This window comes from Carcharhinus amblyrhynchos, chromosome 8 (genome assembly GCF_965287045.1).
Source record: "Carcharhinus amblyrhynchos chromosome 8, sCarAmb.v2.hapA, whole genome shotgun sequence".
NCBI lineage: Eukaryota > Metazoa > Chordata > Chondrichthyes > Carcharhiniformes > Carcharhinidae > Carcharhinus > Carcharhinus amblyrhynchos.
This window is the reverse complement of record NC_137331.1, coordinates 45555458-45569359: the sequence shown is the minus strand read 5'-3', so window position 1 is coordinate 45569359 and position 13902 is coordinate 45555458. Positions and strand designations below refer to the sequence as shown.

At 41.8% G+C, this 13902-nt stretch overlaps 1 protein-coding gene across 4 annotated transcripts in view; it reads left to right on the top strand.

The window, feature by feature from the left end:
• The window catches only part of stard3nl (STARD3 N-terminal like), a 34558-nt gene extending 31460 nt beyond the window's left edge, over window positions 1-3098 (top strand). For 3 of the 4 annotated variants that reach the window (XM_080193996.1, XM_080193997.1, XM_080193998.1), the window contains one exon: window positions 1004-3098. The gene's annotated coding sequence lies outside the window, so the exon portion shown is untranslated. The remainder of the gene's footprint in view (window positions 1-1003) is intronic. The other variant, XM_080193999.1, reaches the window with a different exon arrangement.
• Window positions 3099-13902: the final 10804 nt, after the last annotated feature.

The window sequence follows — 13902 nt, the reverse complement described above, 5'->3', positions numbered from 1 at the left end:
GAAGGATTTTAATGTGTTCAGCAGTGCTCTCACCTTGAACTGGAAAGTTTCATTGACCTTGTTTCCAATTTACACCCTTTTCTCATCTTCACATGACCTATTTCTGACTTTTGCCTTCCTTTCCTGGACTTCACTATCTTCATTTCTGGGGATTAGCTGACATTAGAATTATTAGAATCCCACAGCTGCCTTCACTACAGTTCCTTACACCCAGCTTCCTATAAGGACTCCATTCCATTGTCCCAGTTGCTCTGTCTCCTCCACTTCTATTCAGATGGTGCAACCATTCATTCTACCACTTCCAAATTTAGTTCCTGTTATCTCAGCTAAATGAAGATTGCCCGCAGGCATGGTTTGCAATCCCTTTACCTTGTCTGAGCTATTGCAAGCACTTCTCTCTTGCCCCTTCCTCCACCTTCTAGAATCATAATAAGATTCCCTTGTCTCATCTTCCATCCCACCAACCTCCATATTCAACCATTTCATTCTCTGCCATTTTTGTCCGTTACAGCATGATGGCCACCATCAAATAGCTGCACCATTTCAGACTGTAAACTCTGCCTCCATCTTGTTGCGTGTGTTTTTCCTTTGCTGGTTTGGTCTTGTCATTTCCATCCAAACAGCTGAAATGTAGTCATTGGCATCTCATTTGAACACGTTTTGTTTCTTTTTGTCTCTTTGGTTTTTTCACCATGGAACCTTTTGTTGTTTAATCTCCACTGCCCTGCACTGTATCACAGACCTTCCCTTTTCTCTTGCTGCTCCTTCCATGTGTAAATAAACTGTAAGCTTGTCAGTGTCACTGAGGATTTATCCCATTCTCCAGCATCAAATCAATCTGCATGATACTTTGCATTTATATTTAAGATGTAAATTCAATGCAGTTATCACTCAGTGCATTGACTGACTGGAGTAGATCATTGTGCATCTGTGTTTTCAGTTCTGAAAATTTATTGCAACTAACTTGACTTTATTTCTCTTCACCCCACTCCCTCCACCTCAGCAGTTGCCTTGTGGTTGCGGCTCAGTCTGAAAGGGATAAAGAAGAAGTTTCTAATAGCTGAGTTGCTGAATTCTCCCATTACTAGAACTCCTGCCTGGCAATGGGAAGTCAGTGATTCACTTTGTGCTGTAGAGCCTTCACCTGATGGAAGTTGATCACTTTTACTGCCTTATGTCAGCTTTGAAATGGTTGCAGAATCCTGCTATCACTGAACTAACTTTGAATCCAGAACTAGCTCCTGCGACATTTCTCACAGTCGCTCATTTTAGGCTCCAAACCAGTCATTTCAGGGATTAATCATTTTACTGAGATATTTGAATATCGTTGAGAAATGTGATCTGGTTACCTGACTTTTATGGTTGAACTTATTCACTTTAAGCATATTGTTGCACTAAAATTGTTTTATTTTTATTTGGTCTTTCATTATTTTAAATGGAATTGGCCAATTGCAGCAAAACATTATAAATTATGAGGTGTTTCTGAACATTCAAGTTGTTTTAGATTTATGCCTTATTTGTAAAGAAAACTATTTGAGATGCATGGGAGGGAAAATTGCATAGATGCACAAGTAACTGAGTGTTAGCTCAATGTTCTGTGTTTCTACCCCAAAGCGCCAATACACACTACGGTGTGAAGATGTTACTTTCTGCAACCTAAGTTTATTAGAGTTTTCAAAGCATTTATATTTAGCTAGCAGCAACAACAACTTAGGCAGAGAAGTACCTAACATTATTGACAATGAAATCACACAAAATGTTTTGTAACAAATTGAAGAATTAAAGGGAGTGTTATCTATATCCATTAATTTCTCCAAGAGTTGCAGAAAGACCCAGAACTCAATGCAGGTGATGGAATGCATTGTCTGCTGCTAATATTGGCAAGTAATTGGAATATGTCAGCTGCTAGCACTCTCATAGTGACACTCCGTTCATGGCGTGAGCCCTGGTGCAGTAGGAGTGTTTGTATTGAGATAGGGAGCACCAATGCAGATATTTCAATCCTTTTTAAGTTTTAATTACGTATCTTTTTAATAATCAAAGCAGTAGATTTATAAACTAATGCAATAAGGCATTATAATCAATTTTAGTTGCTTGCAGACATTTTGTGTAAATATTATATAATGTGTTGTACAATAAGATATTCATTCTTAAAAAAGGAATGCTGCTCGGGACAAGGTTCCAACTGTTGGTTAACCTCTCTCCAGCTCCCTCAGAAATGACATTGTTGGATTTTCAGATTTTTGTGCTTTAGCTTTAACAAAATGCTTATTTGATTTTGAGGCAATGATTGGCTGACCTCTGCCCCACAAGAAGCGCAAGAACAGGGCGTGCGCGCACACACACACACACACACACACACACACACACACACACACACCCTGCACCCTGTTGTTGCACTTCCCGTAAGATCATCATCTGCTGGCAGGTGTCTTTTATAAGATGCCTAATCACTTCATCTCACCTCTTGAGTTAGTTGCAGACAGAAGCAATTGAGAACTGATACTTTCAGAGCCATTGGAAAAATGGGTGAATTTTTTGATTGGATGTAAATTAAGTCAGCTTCATCATCGGTCTGCTGCAGGAGGAGGGTATTAGTTAGAAGAGGGATATTATAAAGATGCATGCCACTTACAGGTGCCAGGGCTAGTTAATTGATAACACCCATATTTAATAGACAATCGTGGGCTTTTCATTTCACAGTTCCCTCCACCCCTGAATATGTCTAAATATTTGTGCATGGGATATTGCGTATGTATGTGTTAATATAGACATTACTTCTGAAAAATTAATGTATTATAGAAATTTGATAAAATATTTTAACATTAGCTTAAATTGGATTGAAATGGAATAATACGTACTGTGCATTTAATCAACTGCTTTAATGTTTTTGTGGAAAATCTCCAGTTTAGTTATATACAAGCAGCTATACCCAGAGCTCTGTAAATGACTGAATTACAGTAAAAATATTCTGTGATAGTAAGTGCTGTGGCTACACTGAAATTGTTATAATTATTGCATGTTGCAGGGGCTTTGAACTTGAATCATATTTTTATACTGACTGCTCTCAATTAAAATTCTGATGATTTTAATTTTTACATTGCTTAGTTCAAATTATTGGATAAATTATTTTAGCACAAAATACAACTCTGAATTGTCAAGAGCAGGCTCTGTGTACAAGTTTACTGAGTGATTTGATGCTCATCTTATTGTAATGCCTATTCCTCTTTTTGTGTCTGCAATCTTGCATTGTTTGGTATTCGGATTTTTTTAAAGATACAAGGTCCACCTCATGACTGACCTTCAAAATCCTGCCTTTTGTTTAGCTAACAGTTGGTTGTGACCGGGTGAACTCCATTTTTATCTCTCTCACTAGTAATTCTTCTGGCATTCCCTGTCCTGGGGGTTCACAAGGTAATGGGGCGGCTCTTCAAAGCCACACTGAGGGAGCAAGACTGAGTGTTGGTGAAACGGAGACCGAATGGTGGCGTTTTGCACTTGAGATTTAGGGCTATAAATGATTTAACTACTGATATTGAACATGCAACTAGTTAAAGGATGAAAATAATCAAGGTATTAACTAAGCTGGCAGAATCTGTCCAACTAGATCCAGCTCCTGTCTTTATGCTAGTACATCAAATATTATGTCTGCAATTTTCAAGTTATGCCTTGTTTTATTCACCTGAAATATTTGGATCACTTTATCACTTTATACATTAAAACATTTGCAATAAAAATAAATGAATCAATGAAAATGGGAGAAGATGCTTTATTTGAGAAAATGTCTATTTAAAGAAAGATGTCAATGTGTTAGAAGCAGTTCAAAAAGGTTTGCTGAACTAATATCAGGAATGGGTCAGTTATCTTACAAAGAAAAGCTGGACAGGTTTGGTTTGTATCCACTACTTGAAGAGTAAGAGATGACTTGAATAAAATCTTAAAGACACAGAGGGTTATTGACAGTGGAGATAGTGAGGATATTTCCTCATGTTGGAATATCTAGAGTGAAGGAAATTTTTTCTGAAGATCTTGAGCCTCTAGAACTCCCATCAATTGTATCTTGAGTGCAGGCTGAAGGGGCTGAGTGCCCTAATCCTACTCCTGATTCGTATGTTTGTAAGATGTTTCACAACTTGATATTTTTCTGTTTTTGTATCACTACCTGTTTAATTTGTTCATTTTTACTGTTGGAAATGGTTATCCTGAGTACTGATCCGCGCTTTTATTTGAAAAGTCATTTGCTTTAGGCCACTTTTGATCTCTAATCAACTAATTGTGCTGCAATTTTCTATACACTTATATTTATAGATGTTTGTTGTTACGTTGTGGCTATCGTGGTGTCATTTCATAAAATTCAGAGTACTGTGCAGGAGAAAGCCATTCAGCCCATTGGACCTGCACTGACAACAATCCCACTTATCCCATAACCCCACATATTCACCCTGCTAATCCCCTTGGCACTGTGGCCAATCAACGTAACCCACACATCTTTGGAGTGTGGGAGGAAACAGGACCACCTGGAGGAAACCCATGCAGACATGGAGAGAATGTGCAAACTTCACACAGACTGGGGTGGACACAGTAAGAAGTCTCACAGCACCAGGTTAAAGTCCAACAGGTTTATTTGGTAGCATGAGCTTTCGGAGCGTTGCTTCTTCAGGTGAGTCAACTGATGAAGGAGCAGCACTCCAGAAGCTCATGCTACCAAATAAACATGTTGGACTTCAACCTGATGTTGTAAGACTTCTTACTGTCCACACAGACAGTTACCCAAGGCCAGAATTGAACATGGGTCCAAAGATGTACAGGTTAGGTTGATTGGCAACGCTAAATTGTCCCTTAGTGTCCCAAGATATGTAACTTAGGGGGATTAACTGGGTAAAAACGTGGAGCTATGAAGATCAGGTGTGGGTAAGATGTTCTGTTGGAGGATTGGTGCAAACTTGATGAGCCGAATGGCCTCGTTCTGTTCTCTAGGGATTCTATGATTTGTAAATCAATGGCGATCTTAAAGCTTTCTTCTAGAAAGTTTTAATTGTGCATAGTCCCAGATATAGTCTTGCGTGAGATTCTTCCATCAAGCTTGCTGCTTTGAGTCCTGTTCTAGACTGTGTGTTGACGATGGACTACATAATTTACTCTGTGGACAGTGTCACTCTCCAATTCATCATTTACTCTGCCACCCAGCTTACTGAACAATGCATGCAGGTACTATCATCACAACACAATACAAACTTACATCTTGGCAGTTCTTGCACACAGTTTGTCACTTGTGAAGGAAATGATTGTGGTACTCTCTTTCTGGTACTTAAGTCATGTAATAAAGTTTCTTTTTCTAATGCTTCGATTCGACACCTTTTCCATTGATCAATTTAGTTCTTGTGCATCTTCATTAGTGTAACTGTTTCAGCAATCTTGTTCTGGCATGTTTCCTTCTCTGCCTGAATTGTTGCTTTGTCCAGTTCTCTCTAACACACCTCCTTCAGCTGAATAGCTTAATTTAAGCTAAATCTTTCCTTCCATTTTCTGTATCAATCAATCTTCTGCTTAGACCTGAGTTCTTTATTCCATGCATCTGATTTTGGTATCAATTCAGTTTCTTTTCGCGTTTCTTCCGAGGTAAATTGATCATTCTCTTTGAACTACCCCTTCCTACTTGTACCTTGCATCTTTTCAGACAATTGCTCCTTTTGTTATAGTTGCATTGAACTCTTACATTCAATATTTCTTTCTACGTCCAGCGTTTCTTTCTTCCATGTCTTTTTTTAATGAGACAATTTTCTGAATTGCTAACTTCTTCCAACAATTGTGTTCTCACTTTGGTTTGTCCATTGTTTTCACATGCAACTGCAGTTTGATCATTTAATTAGATCCCTAGAAAGTTGAGTTTTTTTAAAAAGCTTATTTATTAGTGTCACAAGCAGGCTTACACTGCAATGAAGTTACTGTGAAAATTCCCTAATCACCACGCTCCGGTGCCTGTTCAGCTACACTGAGGGAGAATTTAGTATGGCCAATGCGCCTAACCAGCACATCTTTCAGATAGTGGGAGGAAACTGAAGCACCTGGAGGAAACTCATGCAGACATGGGGAGAACGTGCTGACTGTGCCCAGACAATGACCCAAGCCGGGAATCGAACCCGGGTCCCTGGCATTGTGAGTCAGCGGTGCTAACCACTGTGCCACCATGTTGCCCATGGCTCTGGTAAATTATAGCTGTACTCAAATTTGTGAGATTCTTGAAGTAGTTGATACAGGATGAGTGCCATGGATCAAACGTTTCAAATGCTTTACTCTGAAATGTGCAGTTCTCACCGATGAAATAGATAGCATCCATTACGCGATAATTTCTTGGCTCCTCTAGTCCCATGCTATAACCTGAGTTCCACCTGTGCTTTTTCTTTCGATCCTTCTTACCTTTATGTTCTAACTGCAGTTCCTTAACCACTTGTTTGTGAGTGTTGAATTGTTTTTTTATTGGCCCTGATACTAGCTACTTCCATGTATTTCATAGCAAAGCTTTGATGTAGCTGGATCTCTTCTCATTAGATTAAGGGTCATAAGAACATAAGAAATAGGAGCAGGAGTAGGCCATCTAGCCCTTCGAGCCTGCCCCGCCATTCAATAAGATCATGGCTGATCTGTCGTGGCTCAGTTCCACATTCCCGCCCTCTCCCCATAACCCTTAATCCCCCCCCTCATCAAAAACCCATCAACCCGCGTCTTAAAAATATTTAGTGAGGCAGCCTCCACCACTTCAACGGGCAGAGAATTCCAGAGATTCACCACCCTTTGAGTGAAGAAGTTCTTCCTCAACTCCGTTCTAAACCGCCCCCCCTTTATCTTGAGGCTGTGCCCCCTAGTCCTACTGTCCTTTCTGAGCGGGAAGAGTCTCTCCACCTCTATCCTTTCCATCCCATTCATCATCTTATACGTCTCAATGAGATCTCCCCTCATTCTTCTAAACTCTAACAAGTCCAAGCCTAGTTTATTCAGCCTCTCCTCATAGCTCAACCCTCTCAACTCTGGCATCAGCCTAGTAAACCTCCTCTGCACTCCCTCCAAGGCCAAAATATCCTTGCGTAAGTACGGCGCCCAAAACTGCACACACTACTCCAGCTGCGGCCTCACCAATGCCCTATATAGCCGCAGCAAGACCTCCCTACTTTTATATTCAATCCCCCTCGCTATGAAGGCCAGCATCCCATTCGCCTTCCTGACCACCTGCTGCACCTGCAAGCTGGGTTTTTGCGACTCATGCACAAGGACCCTGAGGTCCCTCTGCACCGTTGCCTGCTGCAGTTTTTCGCCACGTAAGTAATAATTCTTCCTACCATTATTCCTACCAAAGTGGACCACCTCGCACTTGCCAACATTAAATTCCATTTGCCAGTTCCTGGCCCATTCGCCCAGCCTATCTAGATCCTTCTGTAGACTCTCCACACCCTCCGCGCAATTTACCGTTCCACCAATCTTGGTGTCATCAGCAAATTTCGACACCATACACTCGGTTCCCTCCTCCAGATCATCTATATAAATGGTAAATAGCTGAGGCCCCAGCACCGACCCCTGGGGCACTCCACTAGTCACCAACCGCCAATCCGAATAGCACCCATTGACCCCCCACTCTCTGCCTCCTATTTGACAACCAGTCCTCTATCCACGCTAACACCCTACCCCCAACTCCATGTCCCCTGACCTTCTGCAATAACCTCTTGTGAGGTACCTTGTCAAACGCCTTCTGAAAATCAAGAAAGACCACATCCACCGGCTCTCCTCTATCCACCGCCCTAGACACATCCTCATAGAACTCCAGTAAATTTGTCAGACACGACTTCCCCTTAACGAAACCGTGCTGCGTCTGCTCAATCAAGCAATTCCCCTCAAGATGCCTCGCTATTTCCTCCTTGATGACGGATTCTAACATTTTACCTACAGACGTTAAACTAACCGGCCTATAATTCCCTGCCTTTTGCCTGGCACCCTTCTTAAACAACGGCGTATTATTAGCCGCTTTCCAATCTTCCGGCACTTCCCCGGAATCCAGCGACGTCTGGAAAATAACCACCAAGGCATCCACTATCACCTCCGCCATTTCTTTCAGAATCCTCGGATGCATTCCATCCGGTCCTGGGGACTTGTCCACAATCAGCCCCTCCAGACTGTCGAGCACCACCTCTCTAGTAACAATAGTGTCATTGAGACCCTCCAGCCCTACCACCTTTCCATCTCTAACACCTGGCAAATTATTCACGTCCTCCTCCGTGAAGACCGAAACAAAAAAGTTATTCAAGACCTCAGCCATTTCCCCATCCCCTACCACTAAGTCCCCCTTCTCATCCTCTAAGGGTCCAACGTGTTCACCCTAGCCAGCCTCTTCCTTTTTATATATTTATAAAAACTCTTGCTATCCTTTTTTATATTAAGCGCTAGCACAACTTTGTTTTCTATTTGCTGTAGTTCTCAGTGAAGTTTATCCAACTTTTCATTCTTACTGCTACTTCTGCTGTGGTTTAACTTATTTTCTGACTGATTATAGCTTTATTGTTTGCTTGTATTTTATTGCTGCAACTTCAAAGAATGTTTCATTTTAATACAAAAGGATGGGACAAAACTCTGTTTTGGTTTATGCTGTTTATTTAGGTATTTAGGGTCTTTTGGTGCTGATGCTTGGGTTTTTCATTGTTCTCCTTGGATTTTTGTGCCCTCTGAGGCCTTTCGATACCACCTTTAGGGACCTTTCACTGCCCCCCTCTCAAGGGACCGTTACTGCCTACTAGGTCTAGTGTTGCTTCTTTCTTGAGGTCTTAATTTCCTACTTTTAAGTCTCATTGCTTCAGACCTGCCCTGCCATTTTTAGATTTGTTCTGAATCTGGGGTCATCTGATTTTCTTGTCCCCTCCCTTCTTATGGTTGTGGCACTAAATGTTGCCCAACTTTAAACTCTTTTAAAACCGTCCATTATTTTAAACTGCTAACAGCTGCTGTTTCTGTCTCTGCTTTTCCTGCATATTTTGGGGTTTTGGCAGGAACTCCTTGGACCTTTTTTAACTGTTTAACTTTTATGAGCTGATGGAAGTTTTTTTAATATCAATATCTGAAGTTTTCCCTTTTTCTGTTTGTTTGCATTTTTCTCTCCTTTTAACGTTGATGTTTTTGTCTAGTTCACTTGTGGTGTCAGTCAGGAATATTTTAATAAATATTTTCAACTGCTTTATTTTCAAACAAAATTTCAAACCTGGCTGCCTGCAGACCCCCAGTGCAGTGACCATTGACAGAGATGGCTTTTCTTGGATCAGGGGTCTTACGAGCCTGAGCCTCTTCATTTTCCCACACTTTTGGGAGAAGTCCTGTAGCTCCTTGGGGTATTTTCTTTCCTTTTACTTTTAACTGGACCAAATCTCTACCTTTTGATTTCAGATTTCTTCTTTTTAAATCTGAAACACAGCTTTGTTATATTTGGATATATCCTCCTTGTTTTTCAAACTCCTGTCATTTTTTAATTTCTCTTTCCTGCTTCTGAACTAATCTCCATTTTAATTTTTAAAATATCTTTCTAAATCTTTGATTTATTATTGTCACGTGTATTAACATACAGTGAAAGCATTGTTTCTTGCGTGCCATACAAAGCTTACCATTCATAGAGAAGGAAATGAGAGAGTGCAGAATGTAGTGTTACAGTCATAGCTAGGGTGTAGAGAAGGAGCAACTTAGTGCAAAGTAGGTCCATTCAGAAGTCTGGCAGCAGGGAAAAAGCTGTTCTTGAGTCAGTTGGTACATATCCTCAGACTGAAGAAGGTGGAAGAGGGAATGTCCAGGGTGTATGGAGTCCTTAATTATGCTGGCCGCTTTGCCGAGGCAGGGGGAAGTATAGACAAAGTCAATGGATGGGAGGCTGGTTTGCGAGATCGATTGGGCTGCATTCACAACTTTTTGTAGCTTCTAGCAGTCCTGGGCATACCAAGCTGTGATACAACCTGAAAGAATGTTTTCTTTGGTGCATCTGTAAAATGTCTTGACTTGCTGGCCATACTGAGTTTGTTACTTGGACTGTCCCTCAGAATCTGACACGGTTCAACAAATCGCTCCGAGTCCAAGAACTATCTTTCTTTTGCCACTTCAGTTAAACCTAATACTCTTGGATGATCTGTGCCAATTAATTCCATTTTGTCAACAATATGTTGTGGCTGTCATAGCGTTGTCAATTGATTTCAGACTTTGTCAGGAACAAAAGGTATTTTTTGATCAGAGAAATTATGGTACAGAGGTTAATGCAGAATGAAGGCTGCCCAGGGGCAGAGCCCAGTTCTGTATGTTTACAACATAGTTCCAAAGCATACACTGGCGTAATCATTCACTCAGTTTCCGTAAGAACATAAGAAATAGGAGCAAGAGTAGGCCATCCAGCCCTTTGAGCCTGCCCTGCCATTCAATAAGATCATGGCTGATCTGAAGTGGATCAGTTCCACTTTCCCGCTTTCTCCCCATAACCCTTAATTTCCTTCTCTATCAAAAACCTATCTACCCGTGACTTAAATATATTTAGCGAGGTAGCCTCCACCACTTCAACAGGCAGAGAATTCCAGAGATTCACCACCCTTTGAGTGAAGAATTTCCTCTTCAACTCTGATCTAAACTGGACCCCCCCCCCCCCCCCCCCCCCCCCGTTATCTTGAGGCTGTGCCCTCTAGTCCTGCTATCCTTTCTAAGCAGGAAGAATCTCTCTACCTCTACTCTATCCATCCCTTTCGTTATCTTTTACGTCTCTATAAGATCCCCCCGTCATCCTTCTAAACTCCAGTGAGTACAGACCCAGTCTATTTAGTTTCTCTTCATAGTCCAACCCCCTCATCTCCAGTATCAGCCTAGTGAACCTCCTGTGCACTCCCTCCAAGGCCAATATATCCTTGCGCAAGTGCGGCGACCAAAACTGCACACTACTCCAGCTGCAGCCTCACCAGTACCCTGTACAGTTGCAGCAAGACTTCCCTATTTTATATTCTATCCCTCTCGCTATAAAGGCCAGCATTCCATTAGCCTTCTTGATCACCTGCAGACTGGGTTTTTGCGACTCGTGCACAAGTCCCTCTGCACTGTAGCATGCTGCAGCTTTTCGCCCTTTAAATAGTAATCCCTCCCACTGTTATTTCTACCAAAGTGGATAACCTCTCACTTGCTAACATTATACTCCATCTGCCAGGTCCTTGCCCACTCACTCAGCCTACCCAGATCCCTCTGCAGACTTTCCACACCCTCCACGCAATTTGCTTTTCCACTCATCTTCGTGTCATCAGCAAATTTTGTCACCCTACACTCAGCCCTCTCCTCCAGATCATCTGTATAAATGGTAAATAGCTGAGGCCCCAGCACTGATCCCTGCGGCACTCCACTAGTCACCAATCGCCAATCGGAATAGCACCCATTGATACCAAATATCAATTGAAACCACGTGTCCATCAGGTCAGGTAACTCACTTCTGCTGTAAAGTTTTAAAAGTTAATTTATTAGTCACAAGTGTGGCTTACACTGCAATGAATTTACTGTGAAGGTACTGTTGTAAAGTGACAGACACCACATAGACATCAATGATAGCCTCATTAATGTAAAAATTCTTAATTTAGTTCTTAACTGACCCAGGGGAGGTTAAATGGTTCAATATTGGTCAAACAATGGGTGAGAGATGGCAGTGTTGAATGATCAGTAACTAGGTTTACTATAGACTCTTGTTCTACTAGTTTCTTTGAAAGGTGCACCTTGAAGTCTAATCATCAATAACATGGTAACTATATATGATATGGTTGATATCAGACTACCTTTTTGTACTATTGGTTCTTTCTATAGCTGGCTGTAATACGGAAGTCATGTTGTGGAGGTGCCGGCGTTGGACTGGGGTAAACACAGTAAGAAGACATTCAACACCAGGTTAAAGTCCAACAGGTTTATTTGGTAGCAAAACCCTCTAGCTTTCAGAGCACTGCCCCTTCGTCAGGGAGGTGGGAGTTTTTGTTCACAAACAGGGCATGTAAAGACACAAACTCAATTTATAAGATAATGGTTGGAATGTGAGTCTTTACAGGAAATCAAGTCATAAAGGTAGGGACAATGTGAGTGGAGAGAGGGTTAAGGTGAGGTTAAAGAAATGTGTATTGTCTTCAGCTGGGACAGTTAGTGAGATTTTGCAAACCCAGGCAAGTCATGGGGTTACAGATAGTGTGACATGAACCCAAGATCCTGGTTGAGGCCGTCCTTGTGTGGAACTTGGCTATTAGTTTCTGCTCAGCGACTCTGCATTGTTGTGTGTCGTGAAGGCTGTTTCGGAAAACGCTTACCCAAGATCAGAGGCTGAATGCCCGTGACCACTGAAGTGTTCCCCAAACAGGAAGAGAACACTCTTGCCTGGTGATTGTCGAGCGGTGTTCATTCATCCGTTGTCATAGCATCAGCATGGTCTCCCCAGTGTACCAAGCCTTGGGACATCCTTTCGTGCAGCGTATCAGGTAGACAATGTTGGCTGAGTTGCATGAGAATTTACCATGCCCTCATAAGAAGAGGATATGGCGCCGGACTCATCGATCGACAGTTCCGATGCGCCACTGCAAAGAACCGCACCAACCTCCTCAGAAGATAAACACGGGACACGGAGGACAGAGTACCCTTCATCATCCAGTACTTGCCCGGAGCTACAACATCTTCTCTGGAGCCTTCAACATGTCATTGATGAAGACGAACATCTCGCCAAGGCCATCCCCACATCTTGCCTTCAAACAACCGCACAACCTCAAACAGACCATTGTCCTCAGCAAATTACCCAGTCTTCAGGAGAACAGTGACCACAACATCTCACAGCCCTGCCACAGCGATGTAAGAACACCTTCCACCAGGTACACGATACATACTCTTGCAACTCAGCCCAACATTGTCTACCTGATACACTGCAGGAAAGGATATCCCGGGGCATGGCTCATTGGAGAGACCATGCAGACACTATGACAACAGATGAATGAAGAATGCTTGAAAATCACCGGGCAAGAGTGTTCTTTTCCTGTTGGGGAACACTTCAGTGGTCATGGGCATTCGGCCTCTGATCTTCAGGTAAGCGTTCTCCAAGGCGGCCTTCACGACACATGACAACGCAGAGTCATTGAGCAGAAACCGATAGCCAAGTTCCGCATGCATGAGGACGGCCTCAACCTGGATCTTGGGTTCATGTCACACTATCTGTAACCCCCACGACTTGCCTGGGCTTGTAAAATCTCACTAACTGTCCTGGCTAGAGACAATACACATCTCTTTTTAACCTGTGCTTAACGCTCTCTCCACTCACATTGTCTGTACCTTTATGACTCAATTACCTGTAAAGACTCGCATGCCAACCATTATTTTGTAAATTTGAGTTTGTGTCTTTATATACCCTGTTTGTGAACAGAACTCCCACATACTTGACGAAGGAGCAGCGCTCCGAAAGCTAGTGGCTTTTGCTACCAAATAAACCTGTTGGACTTTAACCTGGTGTTGTAAAACTTCTTACTGTAATATGGAAGTTAGTGCTCTCAATATAATTTGTATTTAAACTCAAGGCTTCTGTTTCTGTTTCATGAAATGTCACACTAATTAAATTTAACTTGACTAAAAGATAATCAATTCTGCCCATTGATTCTGTACCCACTCTCCAAAAGAACTCTTTATCTAGACTCTTCTCTGTCGCATTTCTCCATAATTACCCTTAACCACTTTGAGATGTCTGCTGTTATGTTTTTTCCCCTCAATTAATTTTTGAATCATCTGTCTCGAATTTTCTAATGTGGCAGTGTTACATCTTGTTTTATAAACCAATGTGTAGTATTTTATTATGTTAAGAGTGTTATATGAATTCAAGTTGTTTCTTTTGTGTATAAATTTTAG